The sequence below is a fragment of the Bombus flavifrons genome, chromosome 3 (genome assembly GCF_040668555.2).
Source record: "Bombus flavifrons isolate JBK064 chromosome 3, iyBomFlav1_principal, whole genome shotgun sequence".
NCBI classification, from domain to species: Eukaryota; Metazoa; Arthropoda; class Insecta; order Hymenoptera; family Apidae; genus Bombus; species Bombus flavifrons.
This window is the reverse complement of record NC_138444.1, coordinates 10601885-10614957: the sequence shown is the minus strand read 5'-3', so window position 1 is coordinate 10614957 and position 13073 is coordinate 10601885. Positions and strand designations below refer to the sequence as shown.

Below are 13073 nucleotides of genomic sequence, written 5' to 3'. Positions count from 1 at the left end.
ACGAAAATAAATGACACGTGCGGTAGTAAAGTTTGTTTGTGCGTCAAATTCTTTCTAGAAGGAATTTTTGTTATTTAGAATAAATTTAGACATTGTATCAACTGTGATTTATTATCCTTCTGCAAACTCATCTATGCTTCCTCTATAAAGCCTGCTCATAATTTAAAAGATATTACTTGTCGCAACGAATATCGATTTATATATCGTTTGTTTTAACAACTGTACATCGGTCGGTCTTGTCTTTTAGCCATTTTATACCAAAGGAGTTACTTTCTTTAATCAAAAAATCACATCAAAAAGAAAATAATTAACAAAACTACTTTTCGTTAGCTCACGGATATTTATGGAAATTTAGATTTTTATGAGCACAATTGAAGAAACGGTATCTAAGCAGAGGTTTCAAATATTAAATATTATAAGGAACATTTTACTTTCAATATTTCATATATTTTTGCATATTATGTACAGTTTGTGCAGTTTTGCACGTCTAGATTCTCTGTAAATAGGTACACAAACATCCGCAATCTGCTTATCATCTTCTTTCCCTGCGATCTTCGTATCAAATCTAGACCAACAAGTTAAAAATTCAATGAATCACCGTAACGTTGCCCTCGGACGATCAATAATATCGTCAATATTTCAAGGTACTCAACGAAAATGTGGTTTCTCAATAAATATTGACATATCGTTACATATCGAACGTCCGATGTCTCCCTAAAAGAATATCGAACGATTCCTCAAAGAAATCCAGCGTAGACCCACGTCGTCCAGGTTTACGTACGATTGCCGTAACGTAAACTGTCCCCGTTCCCCATTCACGAGGTTGCTGAAACAGTAACGCAGTGGCGCGCGAACGAACGATAACGGCTAGTTAAGCGCCTCGTGATTGCAGTCTGATAACGGGATATATCAGGGTGAACGAACCATTGCAGAGAATAAGGGGACGTCCTTGGATCGCGACTCGACTATAATTAATAACAATCTCGCGGCGCGATCGGTGCAACTGCGAAACACGCACGCACGCTTGCGCAATAAAATCGCGACAGTTCGCGCGCGCCAGTTACAAAAGCTCGCGCGCGTCAGGTTTAACGCACGCGGCCGCCGTGGAAAGTGTGCGAAACGGCATTGCGACTTTCACATTCGTCGAGGCCGTTAATTTACTTTCTACGTCATGGTTGCAGCAGCATGCGACTTACGGCGCGCAGCTTTCCTTCCAACGATCGAGGAAGATCCTGAGCGATGCGGTGTTCACGTTCTCCGGTGATCCACTTTTGGCGCCAGTGCTCTACGTTACATACGTATGAGGCGAAACGGTGAACCACGGCTGATGGATCGACAGATTTTGCATAGAGTTAAACGGCATTTGAGACTTTGGATAGCTGGGATTTATGGCTTACCAGCTTGGGGATTTTCTGTTCTTGAATATTCAAATTCGTTAACTTTCGGATGTCGAGTATTTCGAGATTTCGAATTTTTTAATCTTCGAATATTCGACTTTCAAAACTCTCCATCTTTCGATACTTTCGAATTTCCTAGCTTTTACATTGCGATGTAAATAAAATTCCAATTTTTTTTTTTTCGATTCCCTTCGAAATTAGGATCCTAGGTATTTCGGTAAATAAAGAATGATGATTTAAAAGCATCGGAAATACTTGTAAACATTCTCTCAGCAAGAGCATCCATGTACTTTCAGTTTCTTTTCGCCGGAAGTTCCTTTTCGATATAACCTCTCCACTTCAAATAAACATAACCTCCCACTATGATTGAAAAGCTCCTATTTTCTCCTTCGAAAGCACACAATTGCTGCAATCGCTACTGCTGGACCTCTTAATCCTCCATCAATCTGAGCATACACCGAAACGACTATAAACCTGTTATCAGAGCTCGACAGAAAGGCGATCCAGCTTCGACTAATCTGGAAAGTAAACGTGTGCCAACCATTGATTACGATAATGAACAGGCACGTGTAAAATGTCACTATAGACGAGGAAAAATTCCCTGGTTACATGTATAGAAGTAAGAAAAAAAGGCAAAGAATGGACGAAAGAGAACATAGGAGTGAGGCGGTATCGTAGAACCGTTTATTCTCGTTTGATGTCGACGAACCACTTGCTGCTCGGATTCCGGCTTCGAAGGACGCGGTCGTCGATCCGCGACGAAGTCGTCGCGATCGACCGACAAATCGCCGATCAACGCGATTTTTTCGCGTTGCATCTCGTTATTTGTCGTTCTGCCGCTCGTCGATCGCGCAATATGCAAATGCGATTACCGCCTAACGGTTAATCACCGATGTAACTAACGTGCTGTAAATTGCGAACAAGACACGCTACACGATCATTCTATTTTTTTCTCCACTTTGTTCTTTCCTTTTTTTGTATCTTTCTTACATTCCTCGTCTTTTTTTTTAATCAGATTTCTTTTAAATCTTTCATCTGATCCATATGTCGTTGCTTATCATTTTGTAAATCGAACGAGCAGTCGTCATTAATTAAAGGCTCGATAGAGAGATCGATTATTCTTCCCTTCACCAGGCTGGTTAGTTTTTGCTCGTTGTTTGATCCAGAGATAGGGCGTCGCGCTCGTGGATGTGATTTATGTCCTGTTCTCTAGATTCGTTTAGTCACCAGATCCTGATTATTTCGTTCCGCCGTTGAGATTATGAGTATTTATAATTATTTGCTTGAAACGTGCTTTTTTTTAAGTTCTATAATAATCGTTGATGGTTCTTTTTACGCTTCCTACGTCGAATTAATGTATTTGATGGTCCAGAAAATTCATTACGTTTTCGATAAGTCTAAAGTTCTACTGTACTTTATTGCAACAGGAATATGCATACAAAGACAGTATTATCGGATAAATTGCAATGCGCAATTGCAACTACGCTTAGTAGTTACTTATTTTAAGAAGTCGAAAGGAATCTTGGCTAATTTAGCTGTATGCCTTTTTATCGCGTTTATTTCCGAATCGAAGAAGCAGTGGAGGAAATCTGACTCACTCGAAGTCGATTCGAATGACGAATCACGCTTCCCCGAAATAAACCGGGATGTCATGTTCTACCCGATGCCAAAGGACGAAGGGTCATCCTATTAGTCTCAGGAGTGCCGTTGGCCTGTCCCTTTCTTTTGTACACGTGGTTGACCTGCGAGAGATCAACCCTCATGTTATTTCCAGATTTTACTTCCTCCATCGGAATCACGTTCGGACGTATACAGTTAGGATACGGTAGAAAACGTTTATTTGGGCATTAAGCATGGTAAAAGCAATTGGTAGGTTCTTGATGGGATTGACCGTTTCGTTGGCTCTTAGGAGAAACAATTTTTTTTAACCCCTTCCTTCTTTTTGTTTCAATATATAAAGAGCAATATTTGATATTTGTACTTGTCTATGATTAATAATTAACTTTTATGAAGAGCAATATCAAAGAAACAAACGAATGTTCTATATCTGTTAAAAATTATAACCATCGTTATGGCTAAACGAAATTTTATCGATGAAAGATTAAATTAAAGAAAGACACACGTTCGGAAAAGATTGTAATAGAAATTTTCCTCTTTACGGATCTTCGTCTACCTTTAAAGATTCTATCGTAATCATATTTACATATTTTTCATTAGCTTTTTATTTGCCTTTACATTGCTTCGCGCCTCTACCACCAACTTACTGCAATTGCATTCTTGTCCCCTTCTATGGTATCTTATGTAAAATATTAAAATGTTTCTTCGATATATTTGCTACCGCTAACATTCGGCTATTTGTTCTTCATATCTTTTCCTCATTAGCAAAATTTTCATTTCATATGACAACAATAATACGTATTTCGTTTCAACATGCTCTTCACTGTCTCGCTTCTCTTCTTAAATCTTTTTATTTGAAACGCACAAATTTAAAAGAACAGATTAGAAACACTACGAACGAGAATTTAACGATAAATGAAATCGTTAAATCGGTACACAGTCCGAATATTAAATAAAAAAATTGGAAGTCATTATCAAAGTGCCAATTAAAACCAACAAAAATTAAAAAATTAAAATTTAAAAAAATTACGAAAGAATCGTATCATTAAGTGCAACCTAGTTTAGCCGATTAAAGGAAGATTTACGAATCTCGAAGCAGGTTCGATAGGATTTTTCGAGACGAAATAAATACCTAGTTGCCCGTAGAAGAATTCCCAGGTGGCTACGGTTGCTATCGACAGTTACGCGAAAATCCATTGCGTTTCGATCGCTGGAAGATCGGTGCAGGATGGCGAATAACACCGCGATAAAAGTAACGAGGAAATCGGCTTATATTAAATTTCCCCGCTTTACAAGACAGATATCTTGGCGTGTAATAAAGATACCGGGGCTAGCTGTTTCCACCGTTCGACCCCAGAAATCCCCGGGGTCGCTGGTATATCGGGTCGCGAGGCCAACGAACTCGCCACGATCCCTAACCCGGTCAACCGCGACACAGATCCCACGTAGCAACCCTCTAACCCCCTGTTCCCTGTTTATGCGTTAGCGTAACATCGATTTCGCCGAATTAGAACACGCGTGAAGCGATGGCATTTCAAAAATTGCTCGCCCATGGTGTTTGCCTCGCGTCGTTTCACCTTTTTTTATCTTTTGGATTTTCCTTGTTTCTCTGTTCTTGCCGCGCAATTTCAAACGGTAATTGCTAACTGATTTAATTTTACACGATATTAATTATTGATGTGGTAATTACAACATTTAGTTCCATTTATTTTGTACGATGAATATTATATTTTATTGTGAGATGGTAGAATATCGTTGTTCGTTGGTTTAACCGGTGCTTTGTATTTTTGAGAGTTCATTTGGATGATTGCTGTTATCGTTATTACGCTGCTATAGTATTTTATTGAAACGTCATTTTTGGATTATCGCGGTACGTATCTGATGAATATAATCCCTGTATGCTTTTAATTGTTATCTTCTGCATTTTATAGAATGTCATTTACTTATTATGCGAACAAGTAACTTCGCCGCTGTATATAATTTTTTATAATTTGCTGTAAAGTTATTGGATTTTCAAGTGTCTTCGTTGCCGAAGATGTATTTTCTTGAATGAGTGTTTGCAATTATATAGTTAGGAAAACGTCTTTTCTTTCTGAAAATTGCGTAGATTCTACAAGGAAACGGATATGGCAACGTTACTGTTATACGATGTAAACCATGCAACAGGCGAGTCAGAGGTGACAGCATTTTCCAAACTACATACTGTTCTACTATTGGCAATATTCCACGGACTTTCACAGAAAACCATTTCTTCTCTCTTCACATGAAAGCTTCCATTAAATAGAGATTTAGCTGTGGAAAGGTTCAGAGGAACCTTCCCAGAAAACATACTAAAAGAAAACAGAGAAAGCAGAAAAGAAACATAAACATCTTACGATCCTTTTCAATCTACTAAACGACACTGACCAGATTCCAAGATAAATAAAAAAGAAAACAATTGATATTCGTAATATTCCCACTTTCCTTCAATTTGAAATCTATAAAATTTATCAGGGCCGTTTCTAAGCAAATTTTCTCTTACACCAGATAAGTCAGCCTTAAATTTCGAAAATTAATAATTTTTCAGTAACTTAATAACTCATTTATGTATCTAATGCTTATTGCATCTCTCAAAATCTCTTCTCTTCCATTCGTCTTTATCAATTACCATCGATCTATATCGACCATCCATCTTCCCCAACAACGTGCTTGATACCAAACCCATTTCCATACAGATTAGAAGGTTTACGTACAGGTTACGGACGCTTTTGGTCAAATGATTGGCCGGTTAGTGGATTAACATTCACCGCTGGCAGAAACACTGTTTTCACCTTGCACAATCGGGGCGCGCGTGCATTCGGTCAGTGGAATCGGTCAGGCCGCGATAGTTTCATCGTGGCTCGCGTATTATGCAACAATTTCATTAATGCGGTGCGAGCTAAGGGTCTACGACCCGGCTATGGCCAGGAATAGCATAAGCCACGGCGTTGAGGAGGGATAAAAAAAATACATATATACGAGACGAAGGAAAAATGGAAGGAAAGGAAGAAGTATGAACGACGACGCATTGGCCATTCGCGGGGGCTTTCTCTGTTCGCCGGTCTGCATGTGCCTTCGTTATCCGCCGATCGATCTGCCATTTCGCTCGAGCGTAACTCGCACACCCTCGATTCGTGCACTCGTTTCGCCTTCCGTCCCTTGCGTAACGCCGCGCGCGTGATTGCGTGCTGCACCGGCTTGCACACGATGCACTACCTGCCTGTTTAAATGGCACTGTCCAAGGAATTCAATCTCCTTTCGAGCTTCGCTCCGCTCTCTAAAGGAATTTCGATAGATCGAAGATTCGTTAAGACGTTGGCTGCCACGCGAATTCTCTATATTTTGACCTGGGAGTCGCAATTGATCGAAATATGCTACTATATCGTAGATGATATGTAACTCTTGCAAAATATTATTATATTGCGATTTCTGTACTCTTTCTCCGATAATAATTTCCCTTCCTTTCTTTTCGTTCGCATCGTCGACAATTTTTGCAACGAAATGTAATCTATCTTATTCTAACGATTCTGACAAAATTTAGTAGAAACGACGATCACCGTGGCAAACGACGCGTTTGATCTGTTGATCGAGAAAGACGAGGCCAATTCGTCGTTCGAATTTTCAAACTTTTGCATCGTGTTTATGGATTTATTCGTGGATTTTCTGTATTTTAAAACGCGCCCTTTTATCTCTACGGGAAACAAATCGCGTCATTTTTAGGTTTCCATGTATCGATGTGATCTGCTCGAAGATGACTTGTTTTTTATTGGATTAACAGGTTAACTGGAACGAAAAGTCAATTCGTTGCGTAGATTGTCAATTTTTCCACGTAATAGTTTATTTTTTTCAGAGTGACTTATTCCTTCACGCGCTACTCTATTCCTGTCGAATTCTTCGTTGACAGCAAAATGGATATAACTGTAATTAGTTTGTCTTTATTGCGGTCTAATTTTCTGGTTATAGAAGTTGATAGGGTTAAAGGGAAGTTGAAGTTAACGGTAAAAACACGTCTTCTTCGTATAGCTTTTTATGCTTGGCGTTATTGCTTCCCTAGCCCGTTGCTTTATGACTCTTACCGTGGGTACTGTGACGTCAACGCTAGATATTTACTGCATTAACGTCGACTCTAAAGCAAAACATCGGCGTGTTGTACACAATTGACGTCCGGTAATCCATGGTCTCGTAATTTGGAATTAAAATCAGAATTAAAGTTCAAGCTAAATATCCGCTGAATTTTTCGTCGCGTAAGAAATTGAACGACAAAGAAATTAACCAAGTGTTCTTTTTATGTAACGTCTGGAAAGGATCCTGTCGAAAGCATAGCTGAGACGTATTCACAGAGATTTGAGAAAGTTGCTTTTTCGCTCTGCTAGTTTTCACAGTTGTAGCTAACTTTAAAGTACACAGAATTTTGTAAACTGCGAATTTATAAATATTTCCATAATCGAATCATACAGGGTGGTTGGTAACTGGCGGTACAAGCGGAAAGGGGGTGATTCTACGCGAAAAAAGAAGTCGAAAATATAGAATAAAAATTTTTCGTTCGAGGCTTTGATTTCGAGAAAATCGACTTTGAATTTTCGCTCGGTACGCGTGCACTTTATCGCGTCTCGTTATAACGGATCTCACTGTAGATCGTTGTCTCGATGGAAAAATTTAAAAATAAAAAAGAAAATTTTTATTCTATATTTTCGACTTCTTTTTTCGCGTAGAATCACCCCCTTTCCGCTTGTACCGCCAGTTAACAACCACCCTGTATACTAACTGGTTCAATCGAGGCCACGTTATTTTATCAAGCAAGTACTTAGGTACGTTCCAAGTATCGAACGAATGCTTTCTATTGCTTAGCGTAATTTTGTAAATGACCACCGCCAATTTGTAGAACTTTTCAAGGTGTCCAGTCGTCCTATATCACCTCGACTTAAGAAATGTGCAATACGTCGTTGTGTAAGCCGGTTTGTTTTGTAAGGTATATTATGAAAAAAAGGAAGTTTCGATGTTTAAAATACTTGGTTCTGCTTCTCGCACGTTCTCGCTTCTGGAAAAATTACTCAAGATTTTGTAGGAAAATGAGGAAAATATTAAAGCGCGAACGAGAAATTATAGATACGAAGAGGAACAAATATCCTCGAAGAAATTCCTAAACGATTCATTGCAAAATTTATAAAATACTTATCCGCTGAGATTTACAAAATTCTAGAGCTCGGTGAAAAAGTGATACAAGTATAATACATACTTTTCGAACAACTAAGGCGAATACAACATGGATATAATAAGTATTGGAGGATAGAAAGCTATCTACAAGACTTTATTTCCAAGACTTTACGACTGATTTAACAACCAACCACAAAAATACAAACTGTAAACCTTCAGTTTAACGAACGACGATCATCGATCAGAAGACGAATCGATTCTCTTCGCTTCCTTGGGGAAAACAATTCTTTCCATGAAAGAAATAAATTCGTCTCTATTCTGAAAGGTAAACTTTGTCAAATCGCATGTTCTTTCGGCCACAAACTTTTACTTGCAAATTTCCAACTTGACAGTTAAACGACATCGATCAAAAATTGATCAATTTTCTCTTTACCCTTTACAAGACTTTTTTTTTACAAAAACGATTCTATCATTAAGAGATCGCCAAAAATAGTTTGAAACTAACAGAGAGTGTGCAATTCGTATCGTACATTTGATCATATGCAGTTAGATCCAGAAGAATTTTTCAGTCGATTGGAAAAGGGTCGTGCGAGAAAGAGGCGACCGAAACGTGGCTCGAGGCGTCCTGTAACCATGAAGTTTACAACACAGAGAAACAAGCCGCGGTGCTTTCACTTTCCGAGAGGCAGCAAACGATTGACATCATCATCGTGCTCCGCGTGTTGTCGTTCCATCGTGTCCCGGTTTGCCTCCGTGGATCCGTTCGACTTCCGGCAAACTGGCCGATTTCGCAATCGAATTTATTTCGTCGTCCGGCACTTGATGCAATTCAGCCGGCGAATCAAATCGACTTAAACGGTTCAATTAACCGGCTCATTTGTCCAGTCGTCCTGTTCAACCATGGTGTCCCTTCGTCGTCGTGCTATTCGATCGAATCGTTTTCGTTCCAACTTTATTCGCGACTCGGACGTTATTCCGTGGATTGTCTAATCCGCAGGATATTTAGGTGTGAGTTCTAGATCGAGGGGAATTTAAACGGAAATTAGAGAATTTACAGGCAGTTGGAATGAAAATTGGAGAATTCCAGTGAATATAGAACAGTGGCTCTTCGTGTTTAAATATAGTCAAATAGAGTATCGTGGATTTCTCGAGGTATTTGATCGAATATCGTCGAATTTCTATACGTTCATCGTGAATGATTCTTAAAATCCAGGTAAGCAGAGAACAGTTGACTCGAACGTTAACAGATTTGGAAAAACTTCGCTCGAATTGCATCGAATCTAGGGAAGATAAATTAACCTTGAAAATCTATGCGAACTTTCGTTTGATATTGTAGTCCTGTAATAATAATCTTTCTGCTTCTCCTTTAGTATTGGACAATGCTTGATAAAACGTGTACTTGCACTGGTTTGATTCTAATCGTTGTTTAATCGAAATCAATAATTTCGGGGAAATTACCGTTCACCGTTGAATCCCATAAAACTCCAAGTAACGCGTACTCGCAGAAAGTTTCAGCAAAAACTAGAACGAAGATCATAGGATCCTGAAACAAAGAACGTCTATATATAGCCTAATCTAAGCACCAAGGTATTAAAGGAAGATTAGACCAAAGGTCGTTAAGACGAACAGAACTTACGGCGAAGTCTGTCCCGAGTGTGCAAGTCGTACCTAATAGAGAGACTCAGGTGGTCGAATATCTGGCGAGTCTGTTTCAATAATAAACGATGGTTCGACTAGCGAAATATCAGCGGTGGAGGCGGTTTTAAGGTCGCGCGTACCGAATTTCGGCCGGTGAAGATTAAAGGTGCGTTGACATCGTTACGTCAACGCGGTTAAATTGGTCGGGTCGTGCGCGCGTTGCGGAAACTAACGCGTGCACGAGGTCTTATGTAAACCCTGCTTACTAACTTACATAAATTCGCTCCTGTGGCGAAACTCATGTGCTCTACTAAAGAGCGAGAGAAAGAGCAAAAGAAAATCACGAACGCAAGGACCTGCTTCGCAATACCGAAAAATGGCCAGCAGAAAATTGTAATGAACGCAAGACAAGATTTGGTATTTGCTCGATAAATTAGTCCAATATTATTTCGCACATAATACGTGTATTTCTGCGTAGTGTTACCGTATAACGTTATTAATAACCTTGTAATTGACCCGACGTTAAACTCGAATTACAGTAAAAGCAAAGGAGGAAACGAAAGAAAGAGTCACGTCCTCGTACCGAGTCCTCGAGTTACCATTTCCTTCGCGAATTTCCTCCCCCCGTGACACGTGTTAATCATCCCGGAGGCTGTACCGGTGGTTGAAAAGTCTACGTCGAAAGAGATCCAGATACGGAGACGCGTCAGAGTAGCGGGGAAGGAAAGTGGAAGAAAAAAGATTGCAATGGTAAATCGAGGTCGTTCGCCGCTCCACTTTTCCGGCGTCGATATTAAAAATTAGCGCGGGCCTCGGTGTCCCGTAGCGATCAAAACGAAGCGAGCGGAAGATAGCTGATGAAACTTTCTTCTTCTTTGTATGTAGGAAAGTAAGAGGAGCGAAGAACGAGGTGACGTGCAGATGTGCCACACCGTGATTTTTCCAATTTTCCTCGTGCACGCACACGCGTGTGTCGCTCGATCAAAGAGAAAGGACGCGGATTTACTGGTCTTCGTTGTATAGTCTTTCTCTGTTCCTCTTGGCTTTGCGAAACGTTCCATCCTCGTCTTGCCAACGCGATGGTCTTTCTCGATCTTTCCGCGCGGACGCATGCGTCAGTGATCTCTCAAGGCCTTCGCGCATTAACGCCGAGTGCTGTTTGCTTCGTCCCACTTTCCTTAGCGCCCGGTCAACGACCCAGCGGGTAGGTGAGTTTCCAAGGTGCACCAACACGTACACCCGTCTCTTGATTCTATTCCATCCAAGAATACATCGGCGCCGCGCGCGCAGTGTCTCTCAAGCTCCGCTTCGATGTTTCGCCCTCGCCAACACCTCGTCGCACCCCTGCTCGTTACACGGAGGGATGAGAGCTTTCTATGTATACTTGCTGACAAACAGCTCCGCGCCAAGTGGCTTGGGATTTTTCGCTCGGGTCAGGGTTGGAGGAACGATTTTGTGCAATTCGTTATGCAGGTGTCAAGAGAGAGGATTATTTGAATAGAGAGAAAGGTGAAATGTCGGTCTTTAATTCAAGTTTGTCGATGAGGGTCGTTCGAGGTGTAATTACGATCCCGAGGCATTTTTCTCAGCAATTATATTGTATAGAATATAAATGTTCTAGAGAGGGGAATTTTGAATCTGGGTTGGTTTAATGGAAGCTGAAGAAAATTTGGAGCAGTTCGTGTAAGGTATTATGTGCTCGTAATGGAAGAATGAGCGCGAGAAGATAGACAAAACAGAATTTTACACAACGAAACGAATAAAATAGAATGGGTAAAATAAGATACCGTGTAATTCAAATCTCTTCCAAATCAGATTAATAAAACAAAATGCTGAATTATTTACGAAATAATGATCTTTAATATATCTTCTAACTGAACATCACAGTGTCGCGATTCTCAATTCTGACTCTCATTTAGCATTTATCGCTTCTACTCAGAAGTCTCTTTCTAAATTCTATCATCTCCTTCGTTTGATTAATTAATTTCGCGCCTTGTCACACTTTTTTCCTATTGCAACCGAGAAGACTGGATTTTGATGAAAAAAGAAAAGTGGCATAAAGCGTCATGGAAAAAAGTGGATTTAGTGACGCGTTAGCGATAGCACAGCTAGGGTTCATAAATTTGCGGGTGTATTTGCACGCGAAAGCAATCGCCAAACAGTTCTAACGCGCTCCGCGACGAGGCGCCACTGTCCTTTCGCGAATCCCGAGCCGCGAGTCGGTACGACAGGAAATTCGCGACTCGTGGGTCGGTATCGTGACGTGCAAATTCCTCCTGATAACATTATCACCTAATAGATAGCAGAAGGACCAATTTCGGCCCGCCGCCACTAGCGGGAATTTTGAACAGAGGGTAGAATGGTAAACAGGAGGTTGAAGGCAGGTTTCAGGTAGCTGAGGGAAGGGTCAGGTACGAAGGGTGAACAAGGGAAACCGAATAAACATTCAGATCTCGTAAACCGAAGAATGACCCTCGTTCGCGGGCTTATTTCTAACTCCACGATAGAGATTTTGTGGAATTCACATAATCAGGTCAGCAGTTTAGCGAGAGACCCGTTTCATGCGCACTATTGTATGAATAATTGCGACAATACGTAGTTTTTACTGATTCATTTTATTGCGAGTTTTAGAGAATATTATAAATTACGTAGTGAATAAACAGATAATGTTAGAAATATATTTTGTTTTATTTATAAAAACGTGAATTGACATAAAAATCTTTAACGCACTAGTAAGATAAATATAAGAAACTAGTCAGAAATATACTTTTAAAAATAACGTTTTCTCTACCTGTCCAAGATCGAATTCTAATGAGAAATAATTGGAAAAATTATCGTTTGCATTGTAAACGCGTTATCGGTAAATTTCGCTTCGTATGAGACGCGTCTATTCCTGGACGATTGGTGTCGTGTGGCCCACTTGTAAGTACGCGGGTAATATAAAGGTAAGTACGACGTTCAATTGTACGCGATGGCTGACAGTGTAACGGAAACACTGGAACGAAAGTGACGTATTTATCAATCAGATAAAAGCCTTTCAATAAAATCGGACTAAGCATCCTCGTTTATTTATTAATGGCTTCGATTCTTTCCCAACCGTTCATTCGTTTCCAATTACTAATATGGTATAACGTTTTTCTGTTATAGGTAAGTGAAAATCTTCGCTTTCTTTGCTGCTAGCTGTACCACACTTGGCTGTAAGTAATTTTCAAATCAATCGCAGATTAAACTAGTCTACGTCTGGTCGTC

At 40.1% G+C, this 13073-nt stretch overlaps 1 protein-coding gene across 2 annotated transcripts in view; it reads left to right on the top strand.

Moving 5' to 3' along the window:
- The window catches only part of E75 (ecdysone-induced protein 75), a 219768-nt gene that overhangs the window by 120189 nt on the left and 86506 nt on the right, over positions 1–13073 (top strand). The window lies entirely within an intron of this gene.